The 24,931-nt window shown below is 35.2% G+C and overlaps 1 long non-coding RNA gene across 6 annotated transcripts; it reads right to left on the minus strand.

The window, feature by feature from the left end:
- Positions 1-2,991: 2,991 nt before the first annotated feature.
- On the minus strand, positions 2,992-19,532 carry LOC128203763 (uncharacterized). Of its 6 annotated transcripts, none has more exons than XR_008256043.1 (6): positions 19,005-19,532; positions 8,873-9,008; positions 8,523-8,626; positions 7,395-7,472; positions 6,391-6,497; positions 2,992-5,094 (listed from the first exon to the last, which is right to left on the minus strand). It is a non-coding gene; the product is annotated as an uncharacterized LOC128203763 (long non-coding RNA). The 6 variants fall into 6 exon arrangements; XR_008256040.1 differs by having other exon boundaries at positions 2,992-5,086; positions 19,005-19,531; XR_008256039.1 differs by having other exon boundaries at positions 2,992-6,497; positions 19,005-19,529.
- Between the last annotated feature and the right edge of the window lie 5,399 nt (positions 19,533-24,931).

The following is a 24,931-nucleotide window of genomic DNA, read 5'->3' on the forward strand; positions in this document are numbered from 1 at the left end:
CTCAATCCGCTAGTGAATGGTGACTTAATATTTGATATATTATGGTTAAATAGAACTTTCAGTTGAATTATATAGAAACTGTAAATGCTAAATACAAGTTCTGTGCTTGTAAAAACAATAAAAGTTTCGTCTGCACACGAATGTGTCTGTTAACGCTTGAACAGTTATATAGCTCATGATTAAAGAACATTGTTCATTGGGTTCATTGTGACCCATGGAAGTTTTTTTTATTAAATTCCAACTTCCCCTTAAATTTTACTTGCCTAAAAGTTTAACCTAAGTCAATCAGGGGCCATAACTTGTATTAAGGATATGGAGTTATGTAACCTCATTGGCTTATGGTCCTGAACAATTGTGTGAAGTATTAAGTCAATTTAATGAAGGGTATAGAACGCCTTAACCAATAGGCTACGGAGACGGTTTTAATGCATGTACTCAATTGCAGATTCAGGGGGCGGGTTGGGGGTGGGGGGAATCGGTCCCAGCGCGCGCGCCGTCCCCCACCCCTTTGAATCGTCCGTTTATAATATGTTCTCAGTCAATATCGGGAAAAATACAATATTAAGATAAAAATGCACTATTTCGGACTATAAATTGGGGGAGTCTAACCCCCACCCCGGTCCAACATTTTAAGCCATTCAATTTCTGTTCTGAGGGAGGGACGGATGTGGAAAGATTAAGCCCATGAGTTTCACGTACCCCTTCTTAAGTCAATTCCAGGATCTGCCACTGATATCTGTAATCAGATTTGTTGTTTCATAATGTTATTGTTCCTTTAAACAGTTTAAACCTTTTATGTCATCAACATAAACAGACGCATGTTCAGTAAAAAAATGCTCTGTATACAACGTTCTCGTACTCCAGAGCGATGATGCTATGCATTATATTTATCACCATCTGACTGACTGAGTAACTGCCAAAACTTTTCCGTTAAAGAGACTCTCTCATGTTTTGGCACCAAACATATTTTTTCTCGTAATGCATCTGAAAACACTTACATGTATATTTATTTTACTCCTTGGTACTGAAATTGCAGAAATAATAGTAACCAGGTTGATTTTCTTACTTCAATTGCATTTTTAAAAAACGATTGAAGTATTAAAAATTAATCTTGTTCAAGTTGGGAGCAAGCACATAGGGGTGCAGATAACACATAGAATAAAAAACGGATCTCTTATCCACTCGCCCACAGGGACTCATACTAAGGTGTTGAATATTTTAACCTTAATGGAAGTTATTGGTTTATCACGTGATTATGTCAATCAACTGATTGTGCAACAGCCTTTTGTTGAATCGGGTTAGTAACGCATTTCCAAATATTGGACTTCAAAGACTATATGTTAGCACATATCAACATTTATTGAAGGGTTTCAGCCATCAATAGCTTAGCTTTAACACTTCGTTTGATACGCCATACTTTATTTCGTAATAACAATCTATAAAATCCAAGTAAAAGATGCATTTTTAAAACCCTTAACGCTTCGCTTATATTCACTCAAAAACTCATGTTCGAAAGATTAAAAAAGTATGTCATAATCATATCCTCTTTAGCGGCTGAGGAAGCCGGTCCAAACCATTCACATACTTTCCGAGTTTCTTAATACGAGGGTATAGCCAGAAGTTCGTGGAATTCCTTAATTCCCCTCACTGAACCGCTTGTGCCACTTGTAAACCAGCATTCGCTTCACTTGAGTTTCACTCGATGCTTCATTCATCAGTTTTAGTGTTTGCAATGGAGTTTTCCCTAGGTTTACACAGAACTGTATCACTGCCCGTTTTATCAATCTGTCTTCTGGCGTCATTTTAAACAAAATTTAACTATTCCGTTCAAGCTAAAATGTTTCCTTTGAAATAAACAAACAAACGCACTGACTTAAAACTTCACTTCATCACACGTTATTAACGTCACGTCAAATGTGCAAACCTTCGCGCCGTTTTATTGGTTTCAATGTGAGTGGTCAACAAAACAAGATATTGTCATGGGTTATTTTAGCAACTGCGGAGGAATGCGCGACCACCTGTTTCCATAGTGATCACTACGTTGTCGTTATAACATGCTTTACGATGAATCTCGCATTCTTAATTTCAAATTACCTCATTATTATTGTATGAAAGTTTAAAAGATATGCTGCATATTGTTTTCATTTTATCAAGCTTTTCCACGAACTTCTGGCTATGCCCTTGTATATAAATCTCTTATAAATTTGCCAAATAAAATTCAACATGGGTAAACAATTATAAAAAAATAACGTATTTTATGTATTGTAACATATTTATAAAAAATAGTCACTTGAATCAAATGAACATTTTCAATGTACTTTCTTTCTCGCGGAAAGTGGACATTTCATCTTACTCCAACAAGTGTGGGGTATGGTTGATTCTCTTCGTGACTGAAATCAACTTTTTTAAACACTTGGTGCATTTCAAATGTAGTCCATATAAACATCCCCTTCAGATTCTTTGACGATTGCATTTCCATGGGAGATCACTGCGTAGGATAAACATACAAGTGTTGTTTAGCCACACTGTGGTTTCAATTATGTCAGGGGCGTAGCTACCCCTCTATTCATGAGGATTCATAAATGTGCTGGGGGTTCGGGGCAAACTTGAAAATTTTGAAAACCATGGTGCAATCTAGTGCATTCTGGGCGTTCCGATGTGCATTATTTAGTACTGGAAAATAACCAGTTTTAGATTCATGTAGTCAAGTTCGCATACTGCAACTTTGGTTGATTTTTTTGTCAGAATCATGTGGATTCAGCCGCGTATTCACGTATAGGCGGCTACACGCCTGTATGTTGTGCATATGAATGTATAATTTGGTTTAAATGATGCATCCTTAATATAACACCTCCTTGCTGCTACACCAATAGAAACTTCATGGGATGTTAATAGTAAAAGAACTAGCACTGACGTTCCCATTTTTGTCCGGGTCATTTAAATAATAGAAAACAATTTACAAGATAAACAAATTTGTTTTGACTTCTTTAATGAATTATATAAAATTATTGTACAAAGATATCATGACACTTTTAAACAATAAGTATTGTTGTTAATTAAACAGTATGCTAGCTTTAAAGATTTAGGCAAACCATTGGAATTTTACAGCGGTCTTAAAAGGTGTATTTAAAGCTGCAATCTCACCGATTGATCGTTTTGACTACCGGTACTCTTTTATTGTTTGTCTATAAATGGACAATTTTTTTGCATAAATGTCTAGACCCAATTTTAAGTGATATAAGACTGCTGAAAAAAGATCAGATAGCAGTTTATCATATTTATGTTAAAAAAATGATGTTTTATGGCTAAAAGCATTACGAACAATTTAATGTAAATGAAATTTTCGGCACTTTTACATTTCTGATGGGTTCTATTGTGAATTATCTAATATGACTGAATTAAAGGAATGATAACCAAATCAGCAGATTTTGAGACAATTTTGTGTCTTAACTGACAATCTGTAAGAGTGCAGCTTTAAGTGTTGATCTAAAGCTTCATATACACATTGTTATATTGTCAATAACTGTTTAGGTCTCATGTACTAAATAAGATTATAATTTTCATACAATATCTAAAATTGATCAAAATAAATAAAGTACCATTATACCTATTTCTTAAAAGTGCCGTTTCTCATCTGACAATACCATTCAAAGCCATCATTTCAACTATGAATTTATTTTTAACTTTCAACTTTTCTATAGCATATGCAACAAAATACACCAAAAATACAAGCCATGAACAATATGATTGTTCAACTTGCATTATCTTTGGCCTTTTGAAACGACCATTTTCCAGTTTTGTCTATTTGTAAGTTATGCCCTGAGGAATAAAGTATGACTGTATGAAAATAAAAAGCAATAAAAACACTAAAAATATGCCCCAACCCCTGTAATTTCTAATACAGTAGTAAAATCAAGAAATTAAACATTTAGAGCTGCACTCCCACAGATATACCGTTTTCACAACTTTTTTTGTTTTTGAATGAGCAATTTTTTGCGTAATTATCTGCAAACCAATGATAAAAGATTGCTGACAAAAGATCAGATCACAGATTTCATATTTCCGTTCAAAAATTAATGTTACTAACGGTTTAAGAAAAGTGCATAAAACATCAATGTTTTAACTTAAATAGAAAAATCTGCCATTTAATTTTTCGCAAAAATTGGATGGTTCCAATCCAAGACATAATATGAGAAAAGTTGTCAAAACGTCCAAAATGTGAGAGTGCAGCTTTAACGTTTGAAAGTAACTCTGTTTGCCTCGTGCCCCTAAACAGGGTTTAATTATATTATATGCCCAGTGGGTTTGTCCCTGTATATTTGATTGTATGATTGCAGTAATGGATACTGGTCTAATTATCTTCTGACAATTTTTCACCAATTTTAAAGAAACAGAAAACACATATTAAGCTCATATAACGCTGTACAATTTAATCTCATTCATTAGGATGAGAAAAATTCCCTAAAAATATTAATTGTGGAAACATATCTCATTTAAATACATACAGGAAATGGCGAAATCATTTACCCTTTAGTATGAAAAATGCAGTTTCCTTATATTTGAATAGCGGTTCTTTATTTAAGCATCTCAATTCATTCAACATACACATAGTATGTATCAAGTTTCAAAGGAAACCAAATCATCGTAACAATGGTTTTCAAAGCAAATAGATTCACACTCTTGACAAACTTCTTTTCCTAGTTTCAACTTTTGAGACTTTTTGATGAGCCTGCACCTTCCCCCTCTTATGCTGTGGCTTCAAGCAATAAAGCTACCAGCTCAAGTTGCACAACTGGTGAACAAGACTGCTGATAGTCGACAAACTGCACACCTGATGCCATGATCAATCATGTCCATCGACTTCCAGAATGAAGAAATGACGCAGCACAGAATTGATTTCAATTGGACCTCTCTGTACTTTCATCCCCTTGTTGTAGTCAAAGACTATATCTAAGTGTGCACTGCGGGATCTTGAGAAGCTTTCTGCTCCTCTGATGAAGTAAGTTTGGCAGAGTGTGAAACTCCTGTCTACTCATATGCCTGGACACATGTGATCTATGTCTTCTTGTGTGTGCCCAACCATCACCTGAAATTCTTTTAGAGGAAGTTAGTGCTTGATTACAAGTCAATGTGACAAAACAAGGTCTTTCATTTATGCCACCAAGAACTAGTATTCCAAGTTTCATAACTCGTATGTTAACTCAAAGCAATTGAGGAGAAACTGTTTGGTAATTAATTTTAAGTCACTGCTTCCACTTATACTATCAGTAATATTGAACGTGAACCAACTGACCCAAATGCTATTCTAAATAATTTATATGTGCAGAAACCTTAATCCTATTGACACAAAAGTAATCCAATAGTATGTCTTCACAAAACATTCTACAACAATATTTTGTCAATTCAACTCAAAGATTGATTATTGTTTTTTTGTCAGACAAACACAGAGATGGCCCTATATCGCTCACCTGATTTGAGAAAGGATTCTAACTTAGTTATTGTTTGGACACTAACTGGACACTTTTGGTCTGACTTTATAATGCTGCTGGTGAAAATATTAAAAGTCCCTAAATAATGGGCTTACAAAAACATGAAATAAAATGTATTTGTTTAAAAATTACAAAGGGCCATAACTCTTACAATATTTAAGTTTGTATTGAGCAGAATAAAAGGCTTTGCCTAAAATACAAACTTAAAACTATATTTACAAGTAAAACAAAACAAGAGCACCGCGAAACGGAGCATTATACGCCCGAAGAAGATTCGGCTCGAGGTCCTTTTAATGTAGTGATGTTTTGTATAAAGTTATTTGAAATTCGCTTTATTAGTTACCAAGTTATGGCCCGGACACGGACTTGCTAACGGACGAGTAACAAAGATGTGGCACGGACACAGAATTGCTAACGCCCCCCATGGTGATTCTAGTCTTTGAGGTATGGACCTGGAAATTGCGCGCGACACATCCTTTTAATGTAGTGATGATTTGTATAAAGTTATTTGAAAATTGCTTTGTTAGTTACCAAGTTATGGCCCGGACACGGAATTGCTAACGGACGGACAGACGGACGGACAGACAGACAGACGGACAGACGATGGAGGCCATAACATAATACGACCCTTCGGGCGTATAAAAATCTACAAATATGTTTTTTGTATCTGGTTTTTGAGAGAGAATGATCGGAAGAAAACATCACACATTCACAATCATATTAAAAAATAATTTAGTTTTTTTTAAAAATTATATTCTATTTCAAAAACACTACAAAAGCAAGACACTTACGTTTCAATTTCTTGATTTAATACATTGATGATTATCAATTCTTATGAAGCGAGATGGGTCTTACACTCTGACCAGTGCAACGTGCATGTTCTTAGTTGCTCAGTTATTACCTTTCTTAAAATTCTCCTCTTGATCTGAGCCACGCCAAAATGATGGGAGATGCTTTTGTTGTATTTTCCATCGGAATGTATAGCACCTCTGTGTTTCTGTTTGTCTCCTGAAATAGTAAAAGTTTATTAATAATAATCACAATAATAATAATCAGTGACTTTTACTGAAATTATTTTCACCGATTGTGCCTTGCACATTGGGGAACAAAGTTGACTTCTGAGGAGAAGATTTTTCCATATAGACATATAACAAAAAGTAGCTCCGCACCCTGGAGCAATGATTTTTATGAATCAATATCCGGTGAAGAAAATTCATACAGGGTATTGAAACATTTTTTTTCTTCAAATGAAGACTTTTAAAAAAGATAACTTAACTAGCTCTTCATCATATTAAATAAAAATTAGCAGTCTATGCCGCACACGGAGCCCCGCATTTGATCTTTTACCTTAGTTTGATTGAGAGTTAAGTTTCACATCGACAAGTCTTTACAGGTCTATTAAAGCTGCACTCTCACAGATTGAACGTTTTGAAAAAGGTTATAATTTTTATCTTGGAATGAACCAATGTATGCAAAATGCATGGAAACCTGTGATATAAGACGGCTGACAAAAAATGTCTTTGAATTCCCGTCAAACATGTCCGAACCAAATTCAAACTTTGGATAATCACTGTGATTCACGATGAAATTCAGCACTTCTTGCCCAGTATATATACGTTTACTTTAAGCGGAAGGCAAATTAAAACAAACACATTTGTCCGAAAATTAATCAAGCTTTAAATGGTAGTAGAATTGTCATTTGTTCATGTAATTTTCAAGAATCAGGAAAGGAAATAAATGTTCTCATGTTGCCAATTTAGTCTCGATCATCTAGACGCTTGTATCCAGATCTATATCGTTCATTGACTCTAATTAGAGCGGCTTCATGATTGAGACTAGCCGGTCCTTTGATAATTGTTACGATCAAACAGTGGTTGAAAATGTAAAGTGAGACCAGTTTTTTACCTGTTATTGAACAAACTATTATGTTGGCAGGACTGTCCTCCTCAGCAATGCAAAGAACAGCAATGACTGGCTGGCACTCTGTAAAATGGCGATTAAAACATTATGTCCTATTAAAACTGTCCCATTCTAAACAATCCATCAGCAATATATATAAATGAGCTGCGTGGAAATGTGTCTTGGGAAGTTGACATCATTCCATGTAATGATGTCATAAAGATGAGCAGAAGACATTACTTACTATGCAGTAAAGTTCTTACTTTAACAGTAAAGATATCTTTTTTTGAGGAAATTAATCAAAGTGAGCTCTTTTATGTCATGTTTCTACAGTACCGTAGGTCTTGTACACATCTATGTTACATATATAAATAATAAACAGGAATAAAATGAGGAGTTGTGTACACACTAATTCCTCCTTATGTACTGTGTAACTCAAGAAAAACAATTCATAATTCTAGTAAAAACAATCCATAATTCTAGTAAATCTCTAGAATTCCCTTACTTTTCTCGCTGTACAAAAATGAATGAGGAGTTGCAAACAAGCAGGGCCATAAAACTTTTGCCATTTAAACTGTACCACAACAGCAATTTAAAGACAGTGATACTCATTGATGGAATAGGCACTTAGACAGCTACATTTTCTGAGAAATGGAGATCAGACTAAATTCTCCAGAGATAATTTATAGCTTTATTTGAAATAAAGAACATGTTACAGTGTTTATGTTAAACTTGTTACTTATCCCTGATAACACAATCATTACCTTCAAAATGGTGATAAAATAAAAACAAATATACCTTATTAAACACTGTTTACTATCACATCTGTTGTACCCCCCCCCCCCCCCTCCCCCCTTCTTACATACCTAAGCGGCTCTTACCAAAGTAAAGAATGAAAGGTCCACAAGGCCAATTATAAACCATGAACCATGAGAATCCTGTTTACTAATTTGATTTTAAATCACCCAAAAGGCTTTCTACACATAATGGTTCCTTAATTTAAATCTAGCCTCCAAAGTTGTGATTTCATTGAAAGACTTGAGATACCTTATTTAAAAAAATGACGAAAGGAAAGCTTAAACGCAGAAGTCTGGACGGGTATACGAGCCTGGAAATAAATACACAAAAGCTCACCATGCTGCTAAGGATTCTTATATAATTCCCGGCCCAAGTTCAGCTGGAGATGTTGATTCCACACGGCTGGATAACCGGCCCAGTGCACCCAAGCTTGGCAGTATCTGCAAGAGGAGGGTGTATATCTGGGAAAACGCATTTATAATCAATTTGCGAAAGTTCTTATCCGCCATAAGTAGTGAACATGTATGTGGCTTATAGATTATCTGAAATGAAGTTTAATAAAGGAGACAAGATTCGGTCTGGGATCTAAACCTGGATTTTGATGCTGAAATTGTAAGTTTTGTTCAAATGAAGTATAAACTTAAAGTGAGTACAGAGATATCTTGAAGCCCAGATTTATCACTTACCTGAAGTTTGTAGGGCTACAATTTGCTGTAAACTGCAGGAACTGTCCCCATGAGCCTTTTGTCTGTTAGGGGAATGGTGGCTTAGGTGATTGGTGGTACCACTCTGCATTTCTTATCCACACACAACACAGTGTATCTGAAAATGACAGAGAATGGCCATGCACTTATGAAAGCTATGCTAGAAATACACCGTTATGAGTGTATCAGATGACATTTCCACACAGAAATTGTGAGGCCACCAATACAGCAGTACTGACATCAATGACGAAAACATATATATCTGTCATGGAGCTGTGCTGGTTCTGTGGCGTCAAAACCACTGCAACTTGGCAATTCACTAGAAACATCTTTTCAGAAAAAAGAAACAACCAATACTGGGTAGCCTTTGTCACCCAGTGAACACCCAGAGCATCTTGTTACTTTGAGCATCTATTTACTTAGAAGTACAATGTAGCGTCATTAAGATCTCAAATTAACAAAAAAGTGTATCCGAAAGCTTTAAATACTGAACGAAGTGTAACTTTGAGGCGGGCTGCGAGCAAATACTTTCAAGGGCAGAAATCTCCCAGAAGTTTGAAAAAGATTATGCAAAGCTCTAGCTTGATGATTTTGGCCCAATTTCAAATTGTTACTCAGTAACACGACGGAGTAAATTTAATCAAACATCAATATAGTTACACAGGAAAATAAGAAATAGCTTTAAACTCTCTCACATTCATGGCAGAGTGTCTGGTGACGGTTAAACATTCAGCCTGGTGGCTGGGGTAACATATCTAAATCCCTAAAAGGATGATCTGATCCCAGCCAACAGATCAGCGAAACACGAATTGTATTGCGTGTCCGGGGGGGGGGGGGGGGGGGGGGGGGGGGGGGTCCAAGGTTATCTTGACGCAACTTACCATAGCCGCCTTGCGTTTTTGTTCACAAAGCCGGCACACACAGTTCATTCTCAGTTTGCATGTTGTGTACTGAAAAGTTCCAGCTCTGGATAAAATATCAGAAAAATGTGTCCTGTTCCAAAAAGTGTGTTTTGAAGTTGCAGACAATAGTCCAAAGACCAAGAATTTAAGTGTTTAGACAGGGGCAGGCAAATCTTAAAAAAAATGTCAAAATTTTAAAACTTAAATAAAACTAAAATTATACAAACCTTATATAAATCATGTGTTAACTTGAAAATACATACAAGAATACAATGTACACATAATCAAATGCTACCTCAGAGAATCATTTTTTTCAAGAACTACTTAAAGGGGTACTGCAACCCGCAAGCCTTTCGTTGTGGGCCGACACCTTTAAACCTCTTTCCCGCACATTAATTAAACACGTCTTATGTTTTGTCAGTGCCGGTTTTGATGACCAGTATAAATCCAAAAGCAGTTTTTCTGCCAAAATTTACCCAAATGATTTGGATAAATGCTTAACAAGAAAGTGCAGTGTACACAATCAAATAAAGTATTTAGTGTTCCAGCAATAATGAGCAATCTGAAATCTGACCCCTTACATTCCTTAAATATTCACAAAGTGTTAAGTTCTTGTGTTTGTTATCTTTTTATGATTCAAATGGTAAAAAAATGGTGCAAATGTGAGAAGCCCTGAAGAGGAAAACTGATATTTTAATAGAAATAGTGATGAAATCACTGACATTATGTTTACTTAGCAACTAAAGCAACAGATCAACCAGACCTACCAGTATGCTAATCTATATTTAACTGCTAAATTTTAAAAACCCAAAACATACAGATAAGATATGTGGCGCAGTTGTTTACATTGTGTGATTTAAATGCATATATTTTTGTTGGTGATTAGTTTAAATCCAACTGAAGCAATCTCTTATCAATATAAACCTTAGTTCATCCAACAAATAAAATATTTGAATGTTAGAGGATTTGTTTTCAGAAGATCAGCAATAATGTTTTTTCTTTAATTGTCTCAATGAAAAATGTAATGTTCAAGTTTATAGGCGCTGTTTTATCTGAGAATTTCCCTGGGTGTGAACCGCTTACTGTGTCCAAGTTATCCAAGCTGGATCTAAGACATTACTACAATATGGGCAATTTGCTCTGCCATTTTTATAGATAATACCAGGTAGTGTATTCCAAAGGTATTCTTTTGGTACATTGAACTCACAACAATATTTGAACTCCTGACGTCCAGCACCGCTGTCAGATTATCTAATCCAACCACTATGCCATTGCATGCTCTTTACTGAACGAAAGATAAATGAATACTCACAATTTTGAACAGTATTTTTTTGGTCACAGATAGCAACCTTTTAATCCCACTTAAACCTGTCTTCCCTATTTGGCAAACAGAGAATTTTTAGAAAATTTGTTATCTGATGATCCTGTAAATTTTGTGTGGATTGACTAAATACTGTTCGAATTTAGCAAATCAAAACTAACATTTTGGGTTTATTCAGTGTAGACCCTAAAATATCAATTTTGATTTATAAGTATGTAGGTTTGTTTAAAAGCTCAGTACAGTTTACTTTACTTGTTAAGTTATCCAATTTCTGTAAAAAAAATATTACTATATATGACTATAAAATACTGTAGGGGGGCGTGTCGTAAAGTTAAGAAAAAATCCAAATAATGCAACAGTCAATTGCACCATAGGCCCCCAAGGTCCTGCTAATAGCGGGAACTTTAACTTTCGGTCCAGCCAATCCCAGATAAAATTCCCGCTCTGCACAGACAAACAGCTGGTAAAAGCCCTGTCAAATGAATTATGATCATTTCGTAACCGCTCATTGTTGGTCATTTCGTAACCATTGTGTTAGTCAATTCGTAACCGTTAAGAAATCGAATGGTCATATCTTAACCGTTGACTCCTATAATTATGAGGAATTAATTTAATACCATTTGAATTTACAAAATAAGTTTACTGTAAGTATAAAACATAAAAATAACAACATAAACAAAGTTAAATCTAGTAGTTGTATTCCTTCTTTATTCCTAATAGTGTAGTGCGATTTGCCAATAAACTCTGAAACTATGACAAATAGAAACATTCACACTAGCTATTTTTTTATGTTGCGAAGAAAATATTATAAGCAGGCTGAATATTAAATGTAATAATTTTTTAATTCATAGATGTTCTACCATTGAGAGGAATTGTGACCTTAAGCCAATATTTTTTAAATATATAGACCATATTACTTTAGAATTTCTTTTTTATTAAATTGCATAGAAGTATTGTAAAATGTAGTGAGTTTGCCGAATGAGATTATGCGCTTTTTATATGCTTATTGTATTAAAAATGTGCCGATATGTTTAATTTTGTATCTTGTTATTGGAAATTAATACCATAAGGCCAAATAAAAAAATAGGTGTGTTTCAGGTAACACTGCTAAAAAAAATAGGGTAGGTAGGTCGGAATATTTTTTTTTTTTTTTTTTTTTTTTTGATATATTTATTTCAGTAACTGTTGACTCAGAAAGTAACAAAAATAAAAGTCATCAATTTTCAGGTTTATCAGTAGTTTTTAAACATGTTACATGCTTCAAATGAAACATTCTTTATTTGTCTGGTTAAATACTTTTGACAATGATGGTTGGATTTCAACTAAGTTATGGTACACCACTCTGCTATTATTTGAGACTTTCCAGGAACGGTTTTACTTTTCTTTATGCACCCGTTTGCTTTCAATCACCCTCTGTAGAATACTAACCTCCCTGAAACATAATTACATGAAGAGTGGGACAGCAAATTTACCATATAAGCCATTAGCCAAGGAAACCTCAATGCTGTCAAGAGGACCTGGGGGTTCAGGTTTGAAGAACAAGTAACATGCAGGTTTTATTGCCAAAATTGCACACTTTAAGTCTGACATATCAATCCGAAAGTCAGTATCTGACACATTTGTATCTGACAAGAAAATATAGTTCAAGAATTGAAACATAGTCCTGCCACACAAGCACAAACGTAATTCACCTTAAGAGTTCGGACATTCTATAAATTCGGACATCCATTATTATTTTCAAAAATAATTTATTTTAGGTACCTAATTTTCGGACACCCAAAGGACATCGACTGAACTTTTACAGTTACTAAGTCTCACAGACAAAAATTATTGATCTTTATCGTTACAATGCCTGGCTAGATTACCTAACCGTATACATCACTGTGATAAGTTAGTTGGTTACTACCCATCCTAAACGATTTATTGCCTGGTGAAAAGGATGTGTGATATATTCAATGGAGGATTAAAGAAACATCAAGGGCAATGCAGAGATTAAAACACAGACATGACATGTTTGTAAAACGATCCGCCAATTAACTTTGAAACTTGTATCACACTTTTAATATAGACTTTATGAAGCAATAATCGTACAGTAATACTCATTGAAACATCAATCATGCCAAGAAATACCAGCCATTTTTTCCACTTTTCATTTCTACACAAGAGCCAATTTCAGCTACACATTAACCCATAATTGACCGAGAATCTGACCATGTGTTTAATCATGTTTTCATATCTAGGGAGTTGCTGTAGTTTGGGTCAAGATTTGGAAGAATGTATTTAATTTTGCCCAGAAAGACGTGAAGAAGTATCAAGTGTTAACTACAATTAATTAAAATTACAGAGTACTTAATTTAGTAAAACTTATTATTTACTTATTCTTAAACAAAAATATGATGTTTTTAATGAGTAACATTATCGTTTTAGACATACATGTGTATGACAGATGTTAATGAAAATGGTATGCTTAACCAACCGTTTTATTTGGAATGAAAATGTAACCTATATTACAATATATATGAATCTGGCCGTCTCGTAGGTCGAATTATATTTAAGGGTATGCTTTACTAAGCGTATGGATATTGATTTTAAAATGTCAGATTTATTGGGTTCACATTTTTTAACAAAAACACACACTCTTATTGTTCATTTTTAAAGCTTTGTTGTTTTTATTTCACTGTAAAAAATATTGAGTTCGTAAGTATACGTATACACCATGGAAAATGGGAAATACAAACGAAACTTGAAAAAATATATCACATTGGCGAAACTGAATCTCCGAATGTTAAATTTACTTCAATTTTGTTCATATTATCATGAACACATGAGGCGGTTAAAATGCATTTTCGTATAACTGATTGGGATTTGTTTTTGCAATGTTTCAATCTAAAAAATTGCTTAGTTTTGTGTTCATCTGGCATTGTCTTCATACCGTGACCTGTGAAAGAACATGTTTTGACCGACATAAACTCACAACAATGGTCGCTGTCCTTGAGTGACTCCTTTTCTGTAAAATATTGACCCACCCCCACCCCAAATAATAACATGACTCAGAACGTTACTGTAAATAGGTATTTAACCCCACCGAACAGAACCGACTATGTTGGTCATTTAATATGTGTGCTCTTAAGTCTTAGTAATACAGGTGGTAATGCTGCAGCTATTGTTGTTGATACTGCCACTACTGCTTCTGCTATTGCCAATGTCAACACCACCGCCACAACACCACCGTCAGCACCACCACAACCACCACCACCACCACCGATGATGATGATGATAATGATGATGATAATGATGATACCCCTAAACTACTGCCGCTCCTGCTGAATTGTTGTTGTTGTTGTTGCCACTTCTACAACAACAGCTACTACTATTCCTTCTACTAACTATCATATAACTTCTACTGATGCTGCTAATCTTGCGTTAATCAATTATATGTTGCTGTGAATGAAGGAACTAAGCTTTTTGTATCAATGCGAAGACCCTTCATTTATCAATTTATAATGAGCGCAAAGTACAATGAACCCTTAAAGGGACTGTACACCAGATTCGCACCAAAAAAGTTTTCTTCTGTAACGAATCTCAGGACAATTATCTAATGGACTGTGTTACGCTTTATCATAATTGTAAAAAAAAAAGTACCAAAATGTAAAAAAAAAACTGTGTCGGAGACCGGGTTCTTCAGTTAGTAAGTTTCAATGCATTGTACACATCGATGCCAAGTTTATGTCAGTTTTCGAAAATTTTCTCTTTTTTTCAGCTATTTTATCATACGGAGTATAGCCTCTTTAAGCAGATTTTCGACATCCACAGATAAACAACTCCCCGGTATCATTTTATTAAATATACATGAGTCATAACATTTTAAGCCGGAAGTTGATAAGTTTGACTGGGGTTTGTGATTCTATTTGTTTCAAAAAACTTCCTCACGCCGGCCAAATCCTAAGAGCCTCTTATAGAACAATACCGTACTCAAGTTGTTAAATTAAACGACTTGATTACGGTATTGTTCTATAAGAGGCTATTAGGATTTGGCCGGCGTGAGGAAAATATTTAGCTGTCGGGGAACTAAGAAATATAGTTAGTACATTTGTACTTGATGTTTTCAATCTTTAAACATAATTAAACATAATAACAAGAGTGTGGTTTAGATAGTTAAATATTGTTATCAAGGAGATTGTTCATAAACAATATCAAAGATGTAATGCTTAGCTTAGGCCATCCTTAAAAAATTGTATGTTTGCTGTAACGCTACCCATCATTTTTACAGTGAGTAGGTAGGTAGGGATTTTTTTTTTCCCATTGTGTGCCTTAAATTACTCAGTAAATAAGTTCCTTATCATTTCAGATTGATTGACACTTCATTTTGGACAGACCTCATCCATTAATCCATTATCATGTAGTACAGTGTGATGACTATCATCAGACATGTCTCATTCCATCATCCTCATTTGGACAGATCCCATGGACACAGACTTAGATACTTCATCAGTGTGTCTACATAGTTGTACAACAAACTCTTAGGATTACAATATAAATAGTTACAGAACATTATAATAATAATTTGGTATTTATAATGAACATCCAAAATAAGTTTCCTGTTAATAAAGTCTAATGCATTGCATCATTTTTGTTTATTGGCTTTGTTTGAGTAACATTTTTAGAAACCTACTCACAATGTTCCTGGGCAATCTCAGTCATCCTGAGTTGTTTACCAGTTCTATAAAGTTCCCATACTCCTATCAGTAACTGAGAACAGCAAGAGGGACCAAAATGCTGTAGAAATCATGTACAAATCATGACCCATGAATGTGTTGTAAACCTGGATTTTGGGCTGACCTATGATATACCATGTTAAAGTAAAGCTTACATCATTTTGATTGCTCATGATTAGTCAGGCTAGACAAACCAGGCGAGACAGTAGAAGTCAGTTGGGCCTAAAGGAATTTACAGCCTAGGGCCGGACCCCTGCTACCTTGCAGACACCCTAATCTCTTGAAATTGTGTATTGACCCTTAATTTTAATGGATACACTAGGCAGTGGACAAATAAGTAGGTACAGGCAAGCTAAACTTCAGGTCCCACTCAGGGTGCAGACATGTTTGATGTCCTGCAGTTATGCAATTGGACTTGTAAGTTAGGAAGCTTCTTGTAAACAAGGCAGTAGACTCAGCAGGTGCAGAAATGCAGTCTGCTTATTTGACTGATAGTCTAAAGAAGGAAGTTGCTAATTTGCTATAAACATTGTTATTATGCTCCTGAAAGTAATATGTCATTAAATGGTAGCAGAAGACAGTCTAATGGAGTTTCGAGCATGGAATATGGTTTCAGGCCCCTTTTTCTCGATAACTGTAACCGCAAAGGTTACACGCTCGCCTTCGTCGGCCATTTTGTCGATAAAAACAAAAGTCAACCGCATGACGTAATATAAATGAGCCCAAGGAAAATAATGAGCGGAAAGAAAATATAATGAGCGGAAAGATTATTTTCCGTACGCTCGGAGATGCGAAAAAAATATTTTCGTCCTGGAGGGCGTAAAAAAAAAGTTGAGTCGCGGTAATTTCGTGAGTCGGTCGCGTTACAGCAAACATTCAATTTTTTAAGGATGGCCTTAGTTAATTAATAATTATACTTTTTATAGTTAAGAAAATCATGTCAATACTTAATAATAAACTATTATTGAATTTTTATTTTTATTTTTGACAAGTGTTGTAATCAACAAAATGAGATGAAGCGTTAAATCTAAGAACCATGCACTATAGAAAGATTTTTCCGAAAAATGACCAAAATTATTGCTCCCCTGAATTTCATGCTGGTCGTAATGGCCATTAAATGAAATGAATTAGCTGTAACAGCAGATAACTGATAAAAATTTCATGGAGAACCAAGTCAGTCCTTTTACCCTTAGCACAAAACCACTGAATGGAACATAATGCATATGCTGCTAAAATCCAGGTATATGCTGGCATACAGGGGTTTCCTTCTTAATTGAAAATTGGATAGGATTTCTTGGCATGAAAACAATAAAGTCAACACATTCAATGATACAGGTAACTATTAAATGTGATGAATTAAAGTTATAAATGCAATACTCAAGTTACAATAAAAAAACACCAGACACATTAATCCTGCATAACAATATCCATGCTCTCCATGAGATCCTCGTGGGTATAACTGAGTTATGTGACGTCACACAATGGGACTGTTTGATCTGAAGCCGATAAAAGGTGTTTATTCATTTCAATGCATGTATAAAATGGTGTTGAATGGGATTTTAACCATCTTGATGAAGGAGCTACAGTGACTTATAGGCGTAATAACCATTGATAACTACGGATAAATTAATAAGTGGTAAAATACAGACATGAAGAAAAAAGGCAGGTTTACCATACATGTAAATAAAATGTAAAAATGGTTATTTTCTATGAATTCGTAGAGCGAAAAATTAATTATTTTAAGGTGTCTGAACTCTAAGGTGAAGTACGGTAAATACATTCAAAAAATCCAACTCTAATATTGTCAACTTTACGTACATACATTTCGTAACAAATGCTTTTCGTACCCAAATCACATTTTTTTTAGGGAAAACTAGGTTAGGGTCGGCGGGAAAAATAGGGTCGGTCGGGTAACCTGAAACAGACCTATTTTTTATATGGCCTAACAAATAATTTAAGGTTGTTTTTTGTCGGTTTCGGATATAAAGTATGCAGAATATGAATCAATTGAGAAAAAAACAGAACAAAATTTTGTTCGTTTTAAACAATTCAAACAAATATAGTCAATGAAATAGGTCAAGAATGATCATTTATGTAAACGTAATTTTACTCAAAAATACATCGCGATCAGTTTTTAATTATTGTTTATAAGTAAGCAAAATGTAAGAAAATAATTAACATATTTTGGTAGTATAACAAATCATTTCTACTTTAGCATGATATATATATATCTAATAACTATTGAGTAACATAAATTATTGGCTTGTTACTAGTGAGAATTCGAGTAATGTCTCCCAATTGGTGTCTTGGTTGCTGTGCCATATACATCCAGGTTTGAACAATACACTTAACGAGGTGCTAAGTGTACTATTTATCACCTTGTTAAATGGTGGTTATTATATGAGCAATTGATTACTTGATGGTTACGAATTGACTAACAGAATGGTTACGAAATAACCAAGATCAGCAGTTACGAAATGGTAAGGTTACGAAATGACCAGATCCCCGTCAAATGCCCCTGGGGACATCCTAGGTTAGGCCCATTCCCTGTTATCAGCGCAAAAACAATAACACCGCATTCACTCAGCACTGCCGGTCCACCTGGAAGGTAAAAACATGGCCCATTTCCCCTGCTATCCCCGGTATAAACAAGACCTGGGCGCCACTGTTACAATTGACTGGTGCATAACTGTGGCAGAATAAGGGAAATATTTTATTGTTGCATTTATTATCAAATATGAGAATTTAAGACACATGCAAAAAGCCACAATACGAATTGGTGATAGTGTTCGTTCTGTTCTGCTATTCAAAGGTGATGAGACTGACTAATGACATGACATTGACAAACAAAATGTAAGGCATTTGTATCCTTTCGTCTTTTATTTATTAAAAACTGAGATGTTATGGGAGCAAATCACTTTTTAGATTGGAACATACCAAATAATAATAAGCGACGATGTACAGTAGTGGTAAACCAAGTTTGCTAGAAATCAATCGAGTTTCTCCAAAATACAAGCAAAAATTACACCGGATGTTGATACTTGTGATTTAGTTTCGGATGAACAAAATCCGGATAAATCATTTGCTTTTCATCCAAAGGGTGGACAATTTATACAACTGAACAAAAGCCATAAAAATAAACGAAAAAACGTTGAATATGTATTTTAAACACTTACCAAGTTACCATTCTCCTTCTGTAAGAGATGAACGCCATACTGCATAATTGCACGGAGATGGTACCACGGAGATACCCGAAAATTTCCGTTATATTCCGGAAAGTTAAATTTCTGTATACTTGAAAATTTGGATGCTGATGGTACACGAAATATCGAATTTCCTCATTTCTGTTTTTTATGGAATGAAACTTCGGGATAATATACAATAAGCTTTAAATAAAGTAAAACAAATAAAAAATGCTTAGTATATAGCTATTTTTGACCAAAATTATGATTTTTTCCCTGGTCGCCTTAATAGCTATTTTTATGGATACACAAATATACTAACACAAAAGTTTAAGAATATTTTTTTTAATATTAAAAGAGAATAATATTTAAAACAATGAAATGATCTCGTAAATAAACATTCAAGCTTATCAACTTACTGTCAATGGACATTTTTATTGACATTTGATACATCAAATCTGGACTGAAAATATTAAGGAGACCAATTTTTGTCGCCTTAATCCAACGGTCCCCATAATGCCTAGATTAATATATATATGGTCACCTTAATATCTGTAGTAGATATATATATATATCAGTTAACCCTTTTGTGTGAGTAAGTCATGGTCCAGCGGCTTAAATTGTTTATTCAAACTGATCGACATTAAATAATTTCCAGAGAGGACCTTCTACGTTTGTAGTGTTTTGTTTATTTTGATACTTAATGTGAAGAAACGCTTTAAATGTCATAACTTAAGAAAAGAAACACCATTTTATAAATATTGATGATGCAGTAGTTTACGTGAATTCCATAATGTCTGCTATCTTATGTTTGATCGAAAAAAAACACACATTTTTATGTAAATGTTATTATGAATCAAACTGAGGTATTGTTAATTGATTGATAGGAAAAAAATGTATATGTTGATGTTGTGTGTGTTCGTGTTGTATAACGGGCTGAAGGCCTTTCTGTTCAAAATAAAATGTGAAATGTTATGGGTAGGCCTTTCTGTTCAAAATAAAATGTGAAATGTTATGGCTTTCCTAAGCTGTTGATTTAAGCCTTTTGGAGTACATTGAAAAGCATAACAGACAATAAACATCCGAGTATCAATTGTATATCGGACAGTGAATGGTTCGAATACTTCAAACAGTTATTTTGCGACCCCAATAATTACGATAATTGGGATAATCGATCAGTTTTTGATGATATTACACGACCTGTAAACGGTGACATATTGAATGAAGTAATAACAGAAAGTGCAGTACGGGAAAGTATAGCACACCTACGAGGGAACTGTTCACCCGGAACTGATGGCATTTGTATGGAAATGTTCAAAAGTACCTCCCAATTGATTACCCCGTATATGACTGATCTATTTAATAACATATTTAACACGGGTAACTTTCCATCGGGATGGAGTGAAAATGTTATCACCCCTATTCACAAAAAGGGCCCATTGAAGGATACCAATAATTATAGAGCAATTTCGCTTACAAATAGTATTAGCAAAACATTTGTTAATATAATGACAAAGCGTCTTACTAAATGGTGTGAAGAAAATGGGATCATAGACGAGGCCCAGGCAGGGTTTAGAAGTAAATACTCTACAATAGACAATATATTTACGTTACAATCATTGTTTCAAAAACATATCTCACGACAACGAGGGAGATTTTACGTCCTTTACGTGGACTTAAAAAAGGCGTTTGATAGCTGTCAACATAAAAAACTATGGCAATGTCTGTACAGAAATGGAGTCCATGGTAATTTTAAAGTGAAATTACAATCTATGTTCGAACAATTAAAATCTTGCGTGAAAGTACCAGGTTCCAACGGCCAGGCTCGTATACCTACCGATGATATCCGATCCACAGCAACAGGCGGTTTTACGGACTACTTCCGGTGCTCCATTGGGACAAAGCAGGGCTGTGTGTCATATCCAGTAATATTCTCATTGTTTATGAATGACTTAGTTCACTATCTTACGGCTAATTCTACGAATGGGATATTTGTAACCGACAAAATAGGTAATTTATACGCTCTAATGTTTGCCAACGATGTATCGAGTTTCGCAGACACAGCTATAAACTTACAAAGACAAAATACTCTTATTGAATCATTCTGTGCATATACTGGTATGGAACTTAATACTGACAAATCGAAAGTAATGGTTTTCCGAAACGGTGGTATTCTAAGACACTATGAAAAATGGTACTATCGTGGTACTCAATTGGAAGTTGTATCCCAGTATAAATACTTAGGAGCGTTTTTCACTCCAAAGCTCTCCTGGACACTGACTAGGGAAACACTTGCGAAACAGGCGACAAAAGCCATTACAAACATATTAAGATATCAAAAACATTTTGGTTATTTACACCCGAAAGACGCTTTTAAATTGTTTGACTCAATTGTACAACCTATTTTGTGTTACTTTGCCGATATATGGGGATACCGTTATTCTGAATGTACGGAGAAAGTCCATATTGACTTCTGTAAACGGATTTGTGGTTTGAACCAGTCTGTTGCCAACTTTTTTGCATTAAGTGAGTGTGGAAAAAACCCTATGTCCATCCAATATACAACACGTTGCATTAAGTACTGGTTAAAACTGATACACATGCCAGAAAACCGTTATACACGACAGAGTTATCTTATGCTTAAATCACTGGATGAATCAGGTCGTACAACATGGGCAACAAGTGTGAAGAAATTATTATTTGAGAACGGCTTTGGTTATGCGTGGATTTCACAAGAGATTGGAAACCAAGAACATTTCTTAAGGCTATTTATTGAAAGACTCAAAGATTGTGCTGTGCAACAACTGTATTCATATATAGAGGCTTCACCTAAGGCAGTCCATTATAAACATTTCAAAACTGCTCTTGATCCTGAACGATATTTATCATGTGATCTATCATATATATTGAAAAGACACTTGTCGAACTTAAGGTGCTCAACTCACCCCCTGATGATTGAAAAGGGTCGACACCTGAATATTGAGCGAGAATTTAGATTTTGCCCATATTGTTTGTCCGAACATATATATGTCATTGAAGACGAATTCCACATGTTCATGATTTGTCCGTTGTATGCAAATTTGCGAAATGAATATTTCAAACCTAACTGGATTTTGTCTATTCCCACGCAAGCAGTTTTCTACAACATTATGTCAGAAGTGTCAAAAAATAGTATTGTACTGATTTCAAAATATATTCACAACGCTTTTATAACAAGAGAAACATTTCTTAAACGTAGTGATAACTCGCTATAGTGTTATTCACCTGTGCCTTATTATTATATATGCATCTTATTCTTATACCGGAAAGTTATGAATGCAATATTGATGTACCAGCATGTTGATTCTTTGCATTTTGAAACATTTGTTTAAGACAGTTTTCAAGAATATTATTGATATATCATTGCTATAACATATGTCTTGTTCATTATTGTATTATATCTATGTTGTTAAAAGTATATGTATGAATAACTGTATTATGGGCCGGAGGCCTTAGATTACAATAAACTATATGTTATTTTATGTTATGATTGTCTTTGTTATATTTTATTGGTATTTTTTATTGTTCTATTATATTTTAACTTAATATGGAATTTCTCGTCAGTAGATAAACACATTAACCACCAAAAACATACTATTTTTTGTTTTGTTTTCTACGAGGGATAATACCATAATAAACCGGACGGACCTACACAAAGCAATATACAGTTGTTAAGTGTAACGATATATATATATGCTGTTTTAACCAGCACTGTATTTCCTATCGTTTCCAGTAACTGCCGAATGTGTGCGTATTCGTGCGGAACTCGAGAATCCGTCATAACCATAAGTGTTTGTCTACAACTGCAAGGTCCCACTGCAACCTATGTATGAAATCGTCTGGGACAATCACAATGTCCACTCTACGGATCGTCTGCTGCTGGATACCACTATTCGTCTGATATTCCCTTTACGATTTTAAGTATTCGTGCTTCTATCGGCGCCTGTAGTGGTCAAGTAGAAGAGCGTGTCGTTTCGTTGTGACGTCATCCCGGTGATAATCAAAGACTGTGTTGTTAACCTCTGTGTAGGCAAACGGTAAACAGGTCAATCTTCGTCCGTGCAATAAATGTGAATTATCAAGCGTTGTGACGTCATCCCGGTGATAATTAAAGACTGGGTTGTTAACCTCTGTGTAGACAAACGGTAAACAGGTAAATCTTCGTCCGTGCAATAAATGTGAATTATCGAGTGACTTGTGACGTCATCCCGGTGATAATCAAAGACTGTGTTGTTAACCTCTGTGTAGGCAAACGGTAAACAGGTCAATCTTCGTCCGTGCAATAAATGTGAATTATAAAGCGTTGTGACGTCATCCCGGTGATAATCAAAGACTGGGTTGTTAACCTCTGTGTAGACAAACGGTAAACAGGTCAATCTTCGTCCGTGCAATAAATGTGAATTATCGAGCGACTTGTGACGTCATCCCGGTGATAATCAAAGACTAGGTTGTTAACCTCTGTGTAGACAAACGGTAAACAGGTCAATCTTCGTCCGTGCAATAAATGTGAATTATCGAGTGACTTGTGACGTCATCCCGGTGATAATCAAAGACTGTGTTGTTAACCTCTGTGTAGGCAAACGGTAAACAGGTCAATCTTCGTCCGTGCAATAAATGTGAATTATAAAGCGTTGTGACGTCATCCCGGTGATAATCAAAGACTGTGTTGTTAACCTCTGTGTAGGCAAACGGTAAACAGGTCAATCTTCGTCCGTGCAATAAATGTGAATTATAAAGCGTTGTGACGTCATCCCGGTGATAATCAAAGACTGGGTTGTTAACCTCTGTGTAGACAAACGGTAAACAGGCCAATCTTCGTCCGTGCAATAAATGTGAATTATCGAGCGACTTGTGACGTCATCCCAGTGATAATCAAAGCCTGTGTTGTTAACCTCTGTGTAGGCAGACGGTAAACAGGTCAATCTTCGTTCGTGCAATAAACGTGAATTATCGAGCGCTTTCGGGGCAGCTCTAGATGAAGACACGGACGTAAGTGGCCGGTCGTTCATCCGGCACCAAAATGTTTGAGATGATCGCGGTAAAACACATAATGTAGGTTCGTTTCCTTTATTGAAGTAATATATACAGTAACAATCTCCGTGGCCTAGTGGTTAAGCGTCCGCCTACGGAGCGGGAGGTCGTGGGTTCGATCCATGGCCGCGTCATACCAAAATACGTTAAAAATTGGTACAAGTAGCTCCCTTGCCTGGCGCTCGGCATTTAAAGGGTAGTGCTTGGAAAAGTGGTGTACTCAGTACTGGTTTAACACAGGAAAATTGTACCCCGTGTATCGGTGCTTTACACCGAGCACGTAAAAGATCCAAGGGGTCTCTTCGAAAAAGATCTAGGGTATCGCACCCGGACTTCCTTGTATCCCACCACTGTCTCTTCAGCGTGCTGTCCCTTCAGCAAAAACAAAGGACCCCGTTGGAAATAAGTGCTTGCACTTTCACGGGTTATCCTTGACCGCAAGGTCTAAAGAAATACATACATGCATACAATGCACAGGCAGTTACGTTATGTAAGTATAAATGCATTTTGCGCGTTACGTCAATACATCACGTTACGTTATGTCGCGCCAAAATCCCAATAGAGTGTTTTCTACGCCGCTACACAAGGGAAGCACCTCACGAAAATGTTTGAAAAACAGGTTTACCATTTTTTTAATAAACGGTAAGTTGTTTATATCCAAATTTATATTTTATTTAACCTTTTGCATTTGTGTTTAATATTCTTCTTATTTTTGGCAACATTTACTGGTTCATAGTGGCGTGTTAAGTTCTTGATCATGGGTGAGTATCTACAATGGAGTAGTTATTTAAGTTGATATTTTAACTCCTTATTTTGCAGTGAAAATATCACGTTTATATTTTCACTGTTGT

The sequence above is a fragment of the Mya arenaria genome, chromosome 9 (assembly GCF_026914265.1).
Source record: "Mya arenaria isolate MELC-2E11 chromosome 9, ASM2691426v1".
Taxonomy (NCBI): Eukaryota; Metazoa; Mollusca; class Bivalvia; order Myida; family Myidae; genus Mya; species Mya arenaria.